This window comes from Harpegnathos saltator, unplaced genomic scaffold (genome assembly GCF_003227715.2).
Source record: "Harpegnathos saltator strain DR-91 unplaced genomic scaffold, Hsal_v8.6 scaffold234, whole genome shotgun sequence".
In the NCBI taxonomy this organism is placed as follows: Eukaryota; Metazoa; Arthropoda; class Insecta; order Hymenoptera; family Formicidae; genus Harpegnathos; species Harpegnathos saltator.
In genome coordinates this window covers 249,317-265,934 of record NW_020230022.1, presented here as the reverse complement: position 1 = coordinate 265,934, position 16,618 = coordinate 249,317, and the positions used below count along the sequence as shown (strand labels likewise).

Sequence of the window (16,618 nt, the reverse complement as noted above, 5' to 3'; positions counted from 1 at the left end):
GGAAAGTCATAGGTCGTTGCAGTAAGATATTAACTAATCATATTATTATTCTTCTCACATTCAACTGTGATTGGTTAATATCTTACTGCTATGATCTATGACTCTCTATTGTGGATGGCCCTTCATGTTCTGTGTGAATATGTATGTGTCCAGATATGACTTCCGGTCGAGCGTTGAAAAAGAATCGACCCGCTGAACACGACTCCGAATTGATGTGTTCTATGTCCGTTAGCATATTCCATTCTTATTTTAATAAGTTAATCTTAAATTACATTTGTAAGATATCTACTGGTGATTTTCGCATTGTGCCAAGAAGTTGATTTTCGGATAATAACGCAACATTTCAATGGTCTTCCTACGGAAATATAAATGCGGTTAGCACAACAATTTATAACATTCTTATTTTAATAAATTAATAAAAAATAATCATTTGCAATATAAGACGAGCTCCTTTTTATGGTAATTGCAGAAAATGTTCCGCAATAATAATATAACAATAATAAATAAAAACATACAAATAATATATTAAGTTTGTATATATATTTCCAGCGCTGTTTATTGAAAATGACAGCTATTTATTGAAAAATTGTAGTACAATCTTAATCATGAAAGTATTTTTCCTGACTCTGTAGCCCATAAATCTCTCTAGCCCATAAATCAGGTAGTCTTCACATTCTTTACACAAAAGATTGTGGCTTAAAGATGATGAAGATTGTCGAAGCAGTTTTTGTTATCATCGACGTTTGCAAAGCACTGCCCAGAAAGTGTGTGCTGTAGGAACCTAAACAGATGATAATCAGAAGAAACGAAATCAGTTGAATATGTTGCATGTGAAAGAACTTCTCAGCTTAGGTCGAAAATTGTTTGTTTTGTCGAAAAAATGACATAGGGATGAGCATTGTCATGCAGCAGTATGACCTGTTGCGTTCCTTAGCCAGTAAACAATCATTTCTCTTCCATTTTCTCGCTCAGAGCAATTGCCGAACGCTACAGCAATCATTCTATTTTAGCAAGAAAAAATACTTTGATAATAAAAATACTTTGATAATTAAGATTGTATTCCATTTTCTCAATAAGTCCTGTCATTTTCAATAAACAACGCTGGAAACTTATTAACACCTGATAAATGATAACAATAAGTAGACTGTGTATACTAGTATAGTAGATATATTTGTTTTTATGATACTTTTTTATATTTAGAATATTAATATTTACAGCTGAATGTAGAATGGCGGATGATAAGTGACAGAAACAAATTCGTTTCTATTCAGATAAACATAACCGTCGTCTCATACAACAACAAACTGAAGTCGACATATACAGAATTTTTGGTGCATTAGAAAATCTGCCATCATCATTTATCTCTGTCCAAACGATTAATCCAAGTGGAAATGAGATATTGATTCATACTAGTGATCAAGTATTGGAACATAGTGAGTATGGCAATGTTGATTATGACATATTGCAACTGCAAGATGAATATATAATATTTAAGTGTATAGTATATATATAGTACATAAATATATATAAGTATAATTAATACAATATACAGGGTGTTTGAAAGCTTATCATGCAGACGAAAGTTGGAGATAGATTGGCCGAGAAGAAAAATCATGTACCATAATGTCAAATTGGCAATAGTTACCGAGTTATTAATTAAAACATGTGAGCCAACGAGCGCGTAGAGAGCGGAGGGCGACCGGAGGAGCTCGCTCCTCGTCGCGCGCGCATGCCTCTTGTCACTTACGTTGCCCCTCGCCGCGCATGCTCACCTACTGCCACTCGTTGACTCCGCCTGTATTAAATGTCTACGTGTTTACTGCGGCCGCCCTCCGCTCTCTACACGCTCGTTGGCTCACATGTTTTAATTAATAACTCGGTAACTATTGCCAATTTGACATTATGGTACATGACTTTTCTTCTCGGTTACACACAATCTATCTCCAACTTTCGTCTGCATGATAAACTTTCAAACACCCTGTATATGCTTGTATTACATTGAGACGCATAAGTATAGTAATTTAGTAAAATTAGAATAATTGATACTTACATTTAACATAAAAAAGAACACAATAATAATGACGCTAATATGCAGTAATAATGAATAAAATAATATTTAAAAATACATTTAAATTTTTATATTATATAATATAATATTATTTTTATATATAATTATATGTACATAATTATAAAGAATTAGGTTTCCAGCGACGAATAAGTGCGAATAGTGAGTGACAGGGCGAAAATAGGACGAGGATTTCAGTGGGAAGTAGTGAGAGTGGAGGAGAAGGGAAGGGTGTAGGAGTTTGCGGGAGGGAGTAGAGACGAGGGTGAGAAAGGGCTGGAGGGGGGGGTAGTGGAAAAAAGGGGATAGAAGAGTGAGAAGAGTGGGCAGGCTGTTGAGGTTAGGAAGCGAGGAGAGGGTTGACAGGGGAGAGAGACGGGTGATTGAGAGAGGTGGTGAGGCAGGTGGCAGAGTCGGGAACTAGGAGAGAGACGCGAGAAATTGGAAGGGAGGTAAGGAGAAGGTGGAGGAAGAAGGGGAGAGTAAGAGGGTGAAGGAAGGAGGAAGAGGAGGGGAGGGGGTGAAAAAGAGGGGAAGAGGGGGAGAATAGAGGGGAGAAAAGGAGAGAGAGGCTGATGAATGCAGAAAGGTTGAGGAGATATAGCACGAGCAGCACGAGGAAGTGTGGGGTTATATAGAGATGATGTGGGAGGGGAAAAGGAAGATGAGGGGAGGGGAGGAAGAGGAGGATGAAGAGGAAAGAATAGGCAAAAGGAATGTGAAGATAGGAAGGCAACAGAAGGGGGAGGGAGAGGGAGGAAGGGTGAAATCAGAGGGGGAGGGAGGAGAAGGAGGGAAAGGAGGTTGGATAAGAGAGGAGGAAATGAAGGAAATGGTATGGAAATTAATGGAAGGAGTGAGAGAATATAAAGAGGAAGTGAAGAGGAAGGGAGAGAAAAGAGATAGAGAGAACAGGGAACTAAGAGAGGAATTGAGAAGGGAGAGAGAAGAGAGTAGGAAGGAATGGGAGGAATGAAAGAGAGAGAGGAGGGAGGGGGAGGAAAACTAAAGAAGATGGAGGAAAGGTTGGGAGATGGGAAAAGTGGGAGGGGGAGAGGATGAAGGAGGAAGGAATGGGTAAGGGGGGAAGAATAAGAGAGCTGGAGATAAGAATAGATAAGAAGGAGAAGGAGGAAAGGAGAAATAACGTGGTGGTGAGGGGGGTAGAGATAGGGAGGAGAGGGGTGGAGGAGGACGTTAAGGAGATATGAAGGAGAATGGAGTTGGAGGTAGAAATGAGGGAAGTGAAGAGGATAGGGGAAGGGCAGAAAGAAGGGGAGGGGATGGTATTGGTGAAGTTAGGCAGTCTGGAGGAAAAAAGGAAAGTGATGGAGGCAGAGATGTGGGTGGACGGGAAGATGCGGAGATGGGATGAAGTGAGGGAAAAGTGGTGGGAGATGAAGGGAAACTAAAATGGAGTGAGGTAGAGGAAGGGAAGGAAACGGGGGGAGAGGGGAGGAGGAAAAGGGAGAGAGAGGGGAGGAGGGAAGGGGGAAGAGGTGTACAAGGTGGCATTCTAGAATGTGACGGGGCTGGGAAATAAAGATAGGGAATTCTGGGAAGATCTAAAAAGATGGGATATAATGGTGCTGTCGGAGACATGTTGGGTTGGGGGAGAGTGAAAAATGAGCTACCGAAAGGGTTCAGATGGGAATGTCAAGGAGCGAAGAGAAGGTACAGGAAGGGAAAGGCTATAGGTAGGATGGTGATGGGAATAAGAGAAGGGTTGGTGGTGAGGAGGGAGGAGAAGGAAGAGGTGGAGGGGATAATGGTGAAAAAGGTGAGGATGGAGAGGGAGTGGTGGAGAGTAATAGGGATATACGTGAATGGGGATATGGAGGAAAAGTTAGAGCGGATGAAGAAGTGGATGGAGGAAAGAGAGATAGTTGGAGGGGATTGGAACGCGAGAACAAGAAGAGAGGGAGGAGAAGCAATAGGAGGGGGGAGGAGGAGAGAGGAGAGGAGGGGAGCAGGAAATCCAAGGATGGGAAGGTATGCAGGAATGGAAGAAACTTATATAAATTTCTGGGGGCAGAAGGTGGTGGGTATTAAATGGGAAAACGAAGGGAGATGAGAAGGGGGAATGGACGTACACAGGGAGAGAGGGGACATCAGTGATAGACTACGTGATGGGAAATGGAGAGACGATGGAAAGGGTGGAGAGGATGGATGTGGGAGAGAGGGTGGAGTCAGATCATCAACCGGTAGTAGTGTGGATAAGAGGGGGGAGGGGAAGAAAGGAGGAGGGAAGAGAAAGGAAGATAAGAAGGGGAGGGGGAGGAAAAAGTAGGTGGTCAAAGAAGGAATTAGAAGGGTTTGGGGAGGAGTTCAGGAGAATGGGGAGAAGGGAGGAGGAAGTACAAGGGGAGTGGAGGAGACTAGAGGAAGGGATAAGAGAAACACTGTGAGGGATGGAGCGAAAGGAGAAAAAGGAGGGGAGGGGCTGGTGGGATGAAGAGTGTAGAGAGGCGAAGAAGAGACTGAGGGGGGAGTTGAGGGAATGAAGGAAAAAGGGAGGAGATGGAGAAAAATATAGGAAGGAGAGGTTAAGATACAAGAGGGTGTGCGAGGAGGAGAAGAGGGAACAAGGAGAGATATGGGTAAAGGAGTTAGAGGAGGTGAGGACAAAATAACAGATATGGGAAATGTTAAATAGGGAGAGGTGGTAGAGGAGGGAGGTGAACGAGGAGATTGAAATGAAGGAGTGGGAGAACTATTTTAGGAGAATATTAGGGGGAGTGGAGGGAAGGGTAAGGAGGGAGATAAACAGAGGAGGGGAAGAGGATGGGGAGGAAAGGATAGAGCAAGAGGAGATAAGGAAAGTGGTAAAAGGATTGAAAGATGGAAGAGCAGCAGGAGGAGATGGAATTCCAAGCGAGGTATGGAAGTACGAGGGGCAGGAGGTGCAGAGATGGTTAGGGGAAATATATGAAAGAGTGTAGGTGGGGGAGGGTTGGCCAGAGGAATGGAGTGAGAGAGTAGTAGTACCGATCAGGAAGAAGGGGGAAGGGGAGAAAGTGGAGGAGTATAAAGGGGTGACGCTGGCGCAGACAGCATATAAAGTATACACAGCGATAGTAACGAAGAGGCTGAGGGAGGAGGTGGAGAGGAAGAAGATACTGCCGGAGAGTCAGGCGGGGTTTATGAGGGGAAGGGGGACGGTGGATAATATATATGCGCTGAACTATCTGATAAACAGACAGGTGGAGAGGAGAGGTAGGAGGCTGGTAGTGATGTTCGTGGATCTCAAGGCAGCTTTTGATTCAGTGGATAAGGAGGTGTTGGGAAAAGTAATGAGGGAAAGGGGAGTAAGGGAAGGACTGGTCAGGAGATGCGAGGAGGTATTAGGGGAGACAAGGAGCAGAGTGAGAGTAGGGGGGAGAGAAGGAAAAAGATACTGGACAAGAAGGGGGTGAGACAAGGATGCCCGTTGAGTCCGCTGTTATTTACAATATTAATAGCGGACATAGATGAGGAGCTGAAGAGAGGGGAATGGGGAGGGGTAAGGCTAGGGGAGGGGAAGGTGTATTCACTGGCGTACGCAGATGATTTAGCGATATAAGGAGGCGAAGGATAAGGAGGGAATGAAGGGAATGATGGCAAGGTTAGAAAGATATTGTGATGGGAAGGGGTTGGACATAAACATAGAAAAGACGAAGGTAATGACATGTAGCAAGAGTGGAGGGAGATGGAAGAGGGTGGATTGGAGATGGAAAGGGAAGAGAGTGGAAGAGGTGAAGGAATATAAATATTTAGGGTATGTGGTGATGAGGAGTGGAGGGCAGGATGCACAGGTGAGGAATAGGGTAAGGAAGGGAGCGAGGGTAATGGGGCAGGTATGGGGATTATTGGGGAGGGAATGCAGGCGTAGTTCCCCTGATTCTCCTCACCACGGTCCGAGCGGTAGGCACCCCGCAGGAGTTTTAGTCGGTAGAAGTTCGACATAACCTCCGCCCTCCCCAAGGGGCGGGGGTATCCATGACGATTTCCCCTGCGTGACCAAAAAAAAAAGGTATGGGGATTAGGGAAAAGAGATTTGGAAAGGACTGGGGAAAGAGGATATGGCTGTTTGACAAATTGGTATGGCCGGTAGTAAGTTATGGGGTGGAGATTTGGGGATGGAGAGAGAGGAGAAAAATAGAGGAATTGCAGGAGAAGTACCTGAAATGGGTATTGAGGATAGAAAGATGGACGCCAGTATACATGGTGAGAGAAGAAATGCAGAGAAAATTAATGAGGAGCAGAGCGAGAATAAGAGGAGGTTGGGTGAGGGAAGGAGGGATAGCAAGAAGGTGTTGGATGGAGATGAGGGGTAGGGCGAGGAGAGGAAAAGAAGTAGGGAGATGGGAGGAGGAGAGGAAAAGGTTTTTTGAGGACAGAGGATGGAAAATAGATAGGATAGAAGAGATAAGGAAAAAAGGAGGGGAAATAAGGGGAGAGGAATTAAAGAGTAGAGAAAAGAGAAGACGAGAGAAGGAAAGATGGGAAAAGATAAGGGAGTCAAGGTTCAATGAGGGATATGGAAGGATGAAAGGAAAGGGAATACCAGAAGGGCATCTAAAGAAGGGCTGGGGGGAAAATAGATGGAGGAGGATAGCGAGGTTTAGGCTGGGGTGCGAATTGAAGGGAGATAGATATTGGGAGGAAGAAGAAAAAAGGTGATGCAGGATGTGTGGGGGAAGAGAGGAGACGTGGAAGCACATATGGGAGGAGTATACGAGGTGGAGGGGAGAAAGGGGATGGCAGGAAGTGGAGGGGATGATGCTAGGAGAGGAGGGAAAGGAGGAGAGGTGGATGAGGGAGGTAGAGAATTGGTGGAGAGGGGAGGGGGTGGAGGGAGAGGAAGGAGGAGGTAGAAAGAGCAGCGGAAACGGAGGTCAAGGTGTGAGAGGAGAGGAATGGAGAGTGAGAGAGAAGGAGAGAATGGAAGAGTGGAGGAATGAGAGTATGTGTGCGGAACGCTCTCTCTCTCTCTCTCTCTCTCTCTCTCTCTCTCTCGTGCGAATAGTGTGTAAGGATACAGTTGTAAGAAAAGAGAGTGTAAAGATAGGGGGTGGGAAAGAATTGTAACCCCAGGGGGAAGTAATAAAGCAAATAATACAATTATAAATGTTATATACAATTTTATATAAAAATTATAAACAAATTTTACATACAATTATAAATAAACAGTGTTTAAAATTATTTTTTATGAAAAGTAAAGACGAAATGATAATTAATATATATATACATATTGTGGGGCCTTCGGTCCTACTATTTAGTAATTGGGAAGGAGGTACAGCTCTTTAGTATATAAGTTACTTTATTATATATATATATATATATATACCCTAATAACCAAATCTGTCCGAAACAGATTTTGCCAGACGCCTGCTGCAGGAGTTGATGACAAACTGATGTCAAAATTAATACAGATTCTGCAATATCAGATGATATCGGCAGAATGCCAGCAGCATTGAGACAAAATCTGATATAGAAGTTTGATATCAGATTGATGTCAACATTTGAACAGATTCCATTAAACAGCCTGACGGCAGATTGACGACAGAAAGGAAACAGATCCTGCTGTGCGCAGTCTGACGGCAGATTGGCGGCAGAATTCAAACAAACGCGGTTTAATACTATGACGGCAGATTGGCGGCAAAAACGTATCAGATCCTGACGTACACAGTCTGGCGGCAGATTGACGGCAGAAATACAGTAGAATCTGCTGTGCGCAGTCTGGCACCAGAATGATGGCAGAAACGTAACAGATCTTGCTGTTCACAGCCTGACAGCAGACTGGTGATAGAAATACAACAGATTCTGCCATATTCATTTTTACATCCTCCCTCCCCCCTTCCCATTCAATCATGCACATTACATGAAAGTAATTATCAAAAAACAGCACAATATACGAACGTAATTGTTTTTATTTATCACACAAGACAAAACGAGACAGCCAATCAGATTCACAATGGTGTTTACCGTAAATGGCGGAACACGAAGGCGACGATGTTTCTTTTCATAGCCTCAGGAAGTGACGACACACGGTGACTTCGAGACGATGTTGGAGTAACTGATAAAAAGGTTTGTGAACGGTGAAGTGGCAATTTGCTGCGATATCTGTAATTTGAAATTATATTACAGTTGCATCTTTCTAACTAGTTATGTATAAGACTAGTTATGTATAATATATGTTTAAGTAAATACATGAATTAAAAGTTACATTGTATTATTGTCATAATTTCCCACAGTAAATACAATACACGTATCGTATTCATAGTGGCATAGCAAATTGTAGCATCGATACATTGTAACTCTTAATAATTGTTGGGATGAGACGGGAAAATCAGAGAAATCTGGATAAAAATACTTACCTGTGTGTCTTGCGTTCTTCGGTAATAGATTCGTCGATCCTCCGTAACATCCGATCCTCCCGTGATGACCTAAACATGTAAAATGTCCGAGAGACACCGTAAAGTCGACACAGAGTACCAATTGTCTATGCCCAGAAGTCGAAATTATTTGCCCGTTTCAACCGATTGTTGGGAGCTACGCCTATTTCTCTTGTTTCTCCGCTCGTCCAAAGGTCCCTACAAGGGAGGACGGTCACGCCGCCCAGGTATAAGCTGTCATGTATCATTTGTAGGGATCTTCGGAAAGAAAAGAAAAGAGAAGTAGGCGTAGCCTTAAAAAATCGGCTAAATCGGGCAAGTAATACGGGAAGCACACACTTTTGCATAAAGGCATAATACATAACGCATAAGGAAATGAACCAATCAGAGTCTTTCATTTCTATTGCTACGCTTGAAGATCGCTTTCCGAAGACCCCTACATATGATATATGACAACCCAGAAAACAACGAGGTCTTGTAGATGTCTAAAAGATATCTTATGAAAGATTTCTTTAAGATATTTCTAAAAGATATCTACAAATTGTCTATAAGATATCTAAATAGATGTAGTGGGAGATATCTTTGTAGAATTTATAAAAGATATCTATAGACATCTGAAAGATATCTTAAAAGAAATCTTCAATATATTTGTAATAGATATCTAAATGATATCTTTTAGAAGATATCTTTAAGAGCCGATTGTTTCAACTTCTTGGTAAGTTAAATAATAGTTTAATCATAATTTGTCTGTCTAATTTAAGGAAGGAATAAAAATAGACAAATTAACTAATTACTTTAAACTTGGAACAACCGGCCCTAAGGCCGGTATTCTATAAGAAATTGTTCTCCTATGGGATATATCGTATCATCCGATCTCGTGTGAATCTTCAATTATATTTAAGACATTCTGAAGTTCATCTTGGCTGCATTCCCTAATTCACGGCCAATACTGAAAATCTGTAGTTCATGTAACGTATATAGAATTTCAGTGCTGTCAGTGAATTACAGAACGCAACCCTTGAGATACTTCGTAGCCAATAAAATAATCCGTGCAACATAACAACAAAGAACAGCCCAGATAGCAAAATGTGCGCAAACATGTCTTTTAGACTTCTAAAAGATGTCTAAAAGACGTCCTACTTCTTTTAGATGTCTTTAAACATCTTTGTAGACATTGTGCTATCTGGGAGGTAAACAAAAACAGATCGATTGCGTATCTTGAAACGTGGTGAATTCTAGTAAATTCACTCACTTTTGTCATTCACTTGTTTCAATACATGCAATCGACTCCCAGACCTCGTGACTTCCTACCGAAAAGAAACCGTGCGGTTCAAGGATCCGATATTTATCAAAGGTGTTGCGGGTTGAATCTTAGAGTTAACCCGTTGAACGCCGGGATCGCCCAGATCTTGGGCGCTAGAGCGAGTACGACTGGAGCCGACGGAAATCAGCCAAAAGGAGAGGACCGGTCGGTTCTCTGGACAATAATGTGTTCGAGTCTCCGATTCCGAAGCGTTTATTAGCGTTGACCCAGTACAGCGGCTTGTAGATCGCGAACAATGACGTTGTGTCTCAATAACGAGATGGAGAAAATAATCACGCGCCGGAGCGACGCGTTGTTAAGATTCGACGGTAGCCGAACGGAACTTGAGAATTGAGTTCGACAGCCGGATTCTGCCGAAAATCTATCGTCATGATATTGATCGTGATATTTATAATTTTATATCGCTGATGCGGCTCAAGCCGATTGGCAGATTTGTACACATCGTTGGTTGACTGACACAAAGATCTAGACGGTAAATACATTGTTTTGCCGTTAGTCACGAGACATTAGACTGCCGCACGTTTTTTCTGATGGAAAGAGCGTTATTGTCACCGACACAATGAGTCAGTGTAACGCGCCGAGACAATACCAGGCGGCAAGACAAAGATCGAGTAAATAATTCGTTTGTAAACATGGGTGATTTGCCCGAGCGGTGACTCGCTGTTACCGGCGTCCAGCACACGCTCCGCGAGAATCCGCTGGACGATTTTAATGAGCACGCAGAACCGCCGATATGATTTTCCAATTCGGAACAAAAGGTAATCCTCGAAATCCTTCAAATTTACAATTGTATCTGTCTTTATACTTAAATCCTTTTGCCATTCAATGTTTAATATTTTCTGTACGATTTGTATAACTAAGAATATTTTAATATAATTTACTCTATCCTAACCTTATGTTTTGCTGGAAAATTAATGTTAGTAATAAATGTGCTACATCTTGTACTTCAATGAACATTAGGATTTTAATCAATCACATTTTATATTTAGGTTTACAACGGAATTGACACAATATTCGGACTGTACCAGTAGTACTTGGTTGTTGTCCTCCGTCTTCACACAATTATCGCCATAGAAATTATCTAATTTAATGAATTACTTGCTGATAAACTCCTCGATAACGTATGTTCAAGTAATGATTACGATTCTTTGAAAAATTGAAAATTAGAAATAACATAACAAGCAAATAACCAAACCTGTGCGAGCAATCTCTTAGCAGCATTTGTAACACAAAGGCAATAGATTGCACACAGTATGTATTAATTAGGTTTTTATGGCAGATTCGTGGTATATTGCGTGCAGAGCCTGCTAATAGACGTTAGCAAGATTTGCATTCTGCCATCAAGCTGCTGTCAGAGCTGTCATAGATTGTGTTAGCATACTCTGCCGGCAGTCTAACAGCAGATTGTGGACATAGATGTCTATGGATCTGTCGCCAATCTGACGTCAGTATGTGCACTGATTGTTTCAGATTTGAGGGTTTCATGGTCGGTGAATTTCTTCATTGTAATAGTTTCCGGTTGAGTACCGCGTCCTGAAACAGTTTTATGTCGACGTTTCGCTAACATTGCAGTTTGCATCTTCAAGGCTGAGATTCCTGATATTGAATTTTCCTCTTTCGTGAGTGTGCTTAGGTATCCCTTTCCTTGTGTTGAAGAAAGAAGAGGAGAGAATAATTAATATCAAAGCTCTCAGCTCTTAAGATGCAAACTGCAACGTTTCTGAAACGTCGACATAAAGCTGTTCCAGGACGCAGTACTCATCTGGACGCTACTACAAAGAAGAAATAGGACATGATGTTTCTTTTTTAATCTACACGAAATATCTTTGTAATAAAATCATTGATATTCATTCAAAGATAAAATTAAAAAATATAATAGTTTAAAAGATATTTCATACTCTGGCATAATTAATATAATAATATTAAATATTAAATATCTGGAATAATTTCACTTTTTCATATATTCGATATTCGATTTTCGTATTTTTATATGTGGAAGAACTACATATTATTTATTATAATAAATTCTTTTCAGGATTTATCGTCGCCATAATCGACGCAATAATTTCGATGCGAAACAATCAATTATGGTTTAAATTGATGAAGTTGCACGAAGCAACGCGCCTCGAAAGGAAAAGATCACGGAAAAAGAAAAGTCGCACGAGGCAGCGCTTATCAGAGTGAACACGTTCGGAAAAGGAAAATTGTTTGTCTTTGTTTATTGTCTTGGCACATACATTGCATTTTGCTTCATTTTGCATTTCTGCGCATATTTGTATCTTCATTATTTACCAAGTTACGATCATTTGAAATTTTGTAATTTTTTCCCAAATTTTTAGTGTACCGGGTTTTTTGCGTTTGAGTGTATAATGAAGTTGGGCATTTTATAATCTATTATAATTATAAAATTGCAGGTAATGTAATCTAAGATTGACAGATTACAATTACATATGTTGTAATTGTCCATATAATGATTACTATTACATATATGTAATTGTAATGTGTCAATCTTAAATTACATTACCCGTAATCATGTAATCATAATAGATTACAAAATATTTAATTCTGACATATAATATATATTTCAATCATATCACAATTTGGAAAAAGTATTTGTGCAATATATTACGACTACCAAACATAGAAAATGCCATAAAGCACCGGGCGCTAAGTCCTTCAAAAATTAATGATAATCTCATCGCGCCATTTTTACCAATATCAATAATAGAAGCTATAAAACAGTTCGATGCATTATTAAAAACATCGGATGAAGCAGTGACACAATTTATAAATATAATGATGTACAATATACATAAGTCGCGCGGCATATTGATTAAATTACAGAAATCATTCAAGATTTAATAACCGATACTTTTTAACAATATAATTATTTAACAATATGCATAATTATTTCGATAAAAACGTCACTTTAACTGTTTAATTAAACAAAGCTGTACTATTAAAAAATTTCAAAGTATACACTTCTCTTGGAATATTACTCTATATTGCAGTGCTCGATTTTTTTATTCATATTAAATGTATTTGTTTTTTTTTCACAAAAAGAGTTTATGTCAAAAACAGGCGGAAACAATGCTAAAGATAATCTGCATAGACTATTACAAAAAACATTAACAAATGAATGTGCACTAAAATGTTCGTGGAAAAGATTCAGGAATAATTTCAAAATCTCAAATTTATATTTCATAAAAGTTATGAAAAGTATGTCATATATACATTGTTGAAACTATAATGTCTCATTACTACGATTTTCTTAATTGCATCTATTATTTTTTTTTCTTTTCAGGAGAAGTGACATCGCGTTATACTGTATTTACCGAAACCGATTTTGATGCCATAATAGCTGAATAGCTACGCTTTGCCAATCAGCGAAATAAAAGGAATAAATCGAAAAAAAAAACAATGGTGACAATGACAGGACATACATAAAACAATAATATTATTATGTATTTATTTCTTATTATGTTATCAATATTACATATCTTTTTCGTTAGATTTTGAATATTATAAATGTTATGTTTTTTCCGTTCGATTCAGAATATTACAAGTATCAGGTGTAGTAAAAAGAAATCCATTATTTTTGCATGAAATTGAAGGCTTTAATTACCATAGTTAGAATGATCCGATTTAGGTCAAATATGCGCCGTTTTGTTCGATAACTTGTTGCTATTTTGAAGGTAATTTCATTATGCCTTTCTCATAGAAGCCCTCGTCCCTATTGGCAAAAAATTGAGACAGTCGATTTTCACAAGCCTCTCTTGAAGCGAATTTTTCACCAGCAAAATTGTTCGCTATGGACAGGAACAGATGGTAATCATTTGGTGCCAGGTCCGGACTATAAGGTGGATGCATAAGAACCTCCCAACCAAGCTCCCGGAGCTTCTGGCGAGTCACTATCGATGTGTGTGGCCTGGCGTTGTCCTGATGGAACACAATTCCTCTCCTATTGGCCAAAGCTGGCCGCTTCTGGGCGATTGCTTCCTTCAGTCCAATTGTTGACAGTACAGTTCCGAGTTAAGAGTTTTGCTGTAGGGGAGCAGCTCATAGTAGATAATTCCCTGCCAATCTCACCAAACACACAGCAAAACCTTCCTGGCCGTCAATCCTGGCTTGGCCACCGTTTCCGCCGGCTCACCGCGATTCGACCACGACCGTTTTCGCTTGACGTTATCGTAAGTGATCCATTTTTCATCACCAGTGACCAACCGCTTCAGAAATGGGTCGATCTTGTTGCGATTCAGCAGCGATTCGCAGATGGAAATTCGGTCCATGAGGTTTTTTCTCGTTAACTCGTGTGGCACCCATACATCGAGCTTCTTTTTGTATCCAGCCTTATTCAAATGGTTCCAAACGGTTTTTTGTGCAATCTTTAGCTCTTGGGCAATCGAAACAGTGCTTACATGACGGTCGGACTCGACAATGTCCATGATTTTATCGATATTTTCGACAATTCGCCTTCCAGTGCGTGGTGCATCTTTGACATCGAAATTACCAGAACGGAATCGACGAAACCAAAATTGCGCGTGATTGGCTGTTACAGTATCAGGACCATAAACACTATTCACATTTTCAGCAGCCTGGCTTGCGTTTTCGCCTTTATCGAAGAAAAACTGTAAAATATAGCGTATTTTCTCTTTGCTAGTGTCCATCTTTGACGCGCGCTCAAACAAAACTGAGTCAACTAATTACAAAACTGTCAGAAAAGTTTCTTTTAGTACGAAATCTCATCTTTCTAACGCCATCTAGTGGAACCCGATCGGACTTATACAACGCGAGATACAGATAACTAAAGCCATCTATTGGAAAAATAATGGATTTCTTTTTACTACACCTGATATTATAAATATTTTTTGTTCAGAATTTCTAAAATATAGTTTCTTAAACTGTTAATATTTATGTGCTCGTACGAATGTAAAAGTGTTCCATATAATCAAATTATATTGTAGGCTTAAATATAAATTATATTAATTAATATATATAAATATAAATATTGATCATAGCATTTTTCATTTGATTCCTGTAATAATTCACCAGTGCAAATCTTAGAGATAACTGATTTTTGAATTAATTCTAAATAAAACTACATGAGGTTTTACAGTATATGTATTAAAAAATGTTACGATCGTATATCACTAAATGTATAGTTAAAACTATATATTGATACACTATTAAATTTCAAGTAATTTTGTTTAGAATTAATTCAGGAAATAGTTATTTCTAAGATTCGCGTTTGGTAAAGAACATTTTCATAACGTGGTTATATTACAATTTTATTACAATTAAAATAACAGTTAAGTAACAGTTACATTACATATTTGTAATTATATATTGCAGTTATATAACAGTTTAGCAACTTATATAACTGTTATATTGCTTTATAATAACGAATATTACCGTTATATAACATTTTATTAACTTATTATGTTTATGTTATATAATTACAACTTCATATGAGTGGGAAATTGTAACTTTTATATATGTTGCTGCAACATCCACGTTATATTACGTGTTACATTTTGTTATATTGAAGTAATGTTATTGTTATACGAGGGCGGTCCGATAAGTACTTAGCCTCACCGCCCGATGGCGCCACTATCGCGGATTTTAGAAAAATGGAAAAAGAGCAATATCGGTCGGTGATTCGATTCTTGTTTTTGGAAGGGAAATCGCGCAGCGAAATCAAAAAGCGCTTGGATGCTGTGTACGGTGACTCTTCTCCTTCGATGGCGGCCGTCAAAAATTGGTTTAATGAGTTTCAACGTGGTCGCACGTCGGTTTTTGATGAGCCACGCCCAGGTGCCCCGAAAACGGCTATCACGGAGGATAACATGACAAAAATCCACGATCTCGTATTGGCAGACCGCCGATTGAAGGTGCGCGAGATAGCTGAGACAGTAGGCATCTCAAAAGACCGCGTGGGTCATATCCTGCATGAAATTTTGGGCATGAGAAAGCTGTCGGCGCGATGGGTGCCGATTTGCTCACTCCGGACAACAAGCGCAACCGTGAGACCACTTCAGAGCAGTGTTTGACGCTGTTTAAGCGCAATCCGCTGGGTCAAGTATCGAGCTAAAAGGAGACTATGTTGAGAAATAAATCGCCACTTTTCCAAAATTTTCGTTTTTCTTTTGTAGGCTAAGTACTTATCGGACCACCCTCGTATATCTGTGTTTGCTGGGAAGTTCTTGTAATATTGCTACATGGATGAGACAATTCAAAACATCACGAGAATCTAAAGTTGATTTATTGAGAATTTTAAATTTACATACTAATGTAAAATTTCCAAAGGATTCACGAAAACTTCTCCATACTCCTACATCTACAGATGTTAAAGAAATGTGTCAAGGACAATACTGGCATAGTGGTTTAAGAAATGCAATCATAAATATTTTGAATAAAAGGCAATATTTACAGTTACATTTGGATAATAAAACAGTTAATCTCTTCATATGTTGATGGTGCACCTCTTGATAAATCAACGCAAAAATGTCTGTGGCTTATATTATGTTCAGATGACGTTATGAAGAAGTTCATGTTGTCGGTATCTACTATGGAGAAGGAAAACCGAGTGATGCGAATAAATTTTTAGAATCATTTAGAATCATTATAGATGAAGCGATTTCATTAATTAATGAGGGTATTGATTTTAATAATAATAATTATAAAATACGAATGAGTATAAAATACAAATGAGAACAAGGGAATGATATGTGACTCACCAGCTAAGGCGTTTATTTTAATGGTTAAAAGTCACAGCGGCTATGATAGTTGTACAAAATGTTGTACTCATGGAGATTACATTGAAAACACAATATGTTTTCCAGGATTTTGCGA

General features: G+C 39.5%; 1 long non-coding RNA gene across 1 annotated transcript; it reads left to right on the top strand.

Moving 5' to 3' along the window:
• Positions 1-7,398: 7,398 nt before the first annotated feature.
• LOC112588510 (uncharacterized) lies at positions 7,399-8,480 on the top strand. The gene is made up of 2 exons (XR_003112892.1): positions 7,399-7,849; positions 7,993-8,480. It is a non-coding gene; the product is annotated as an uncharacterized LOC112588510 (long non-coding RNA).
• Positions 8,481-16,618: the final 8,138 nt, after the last annotated feature.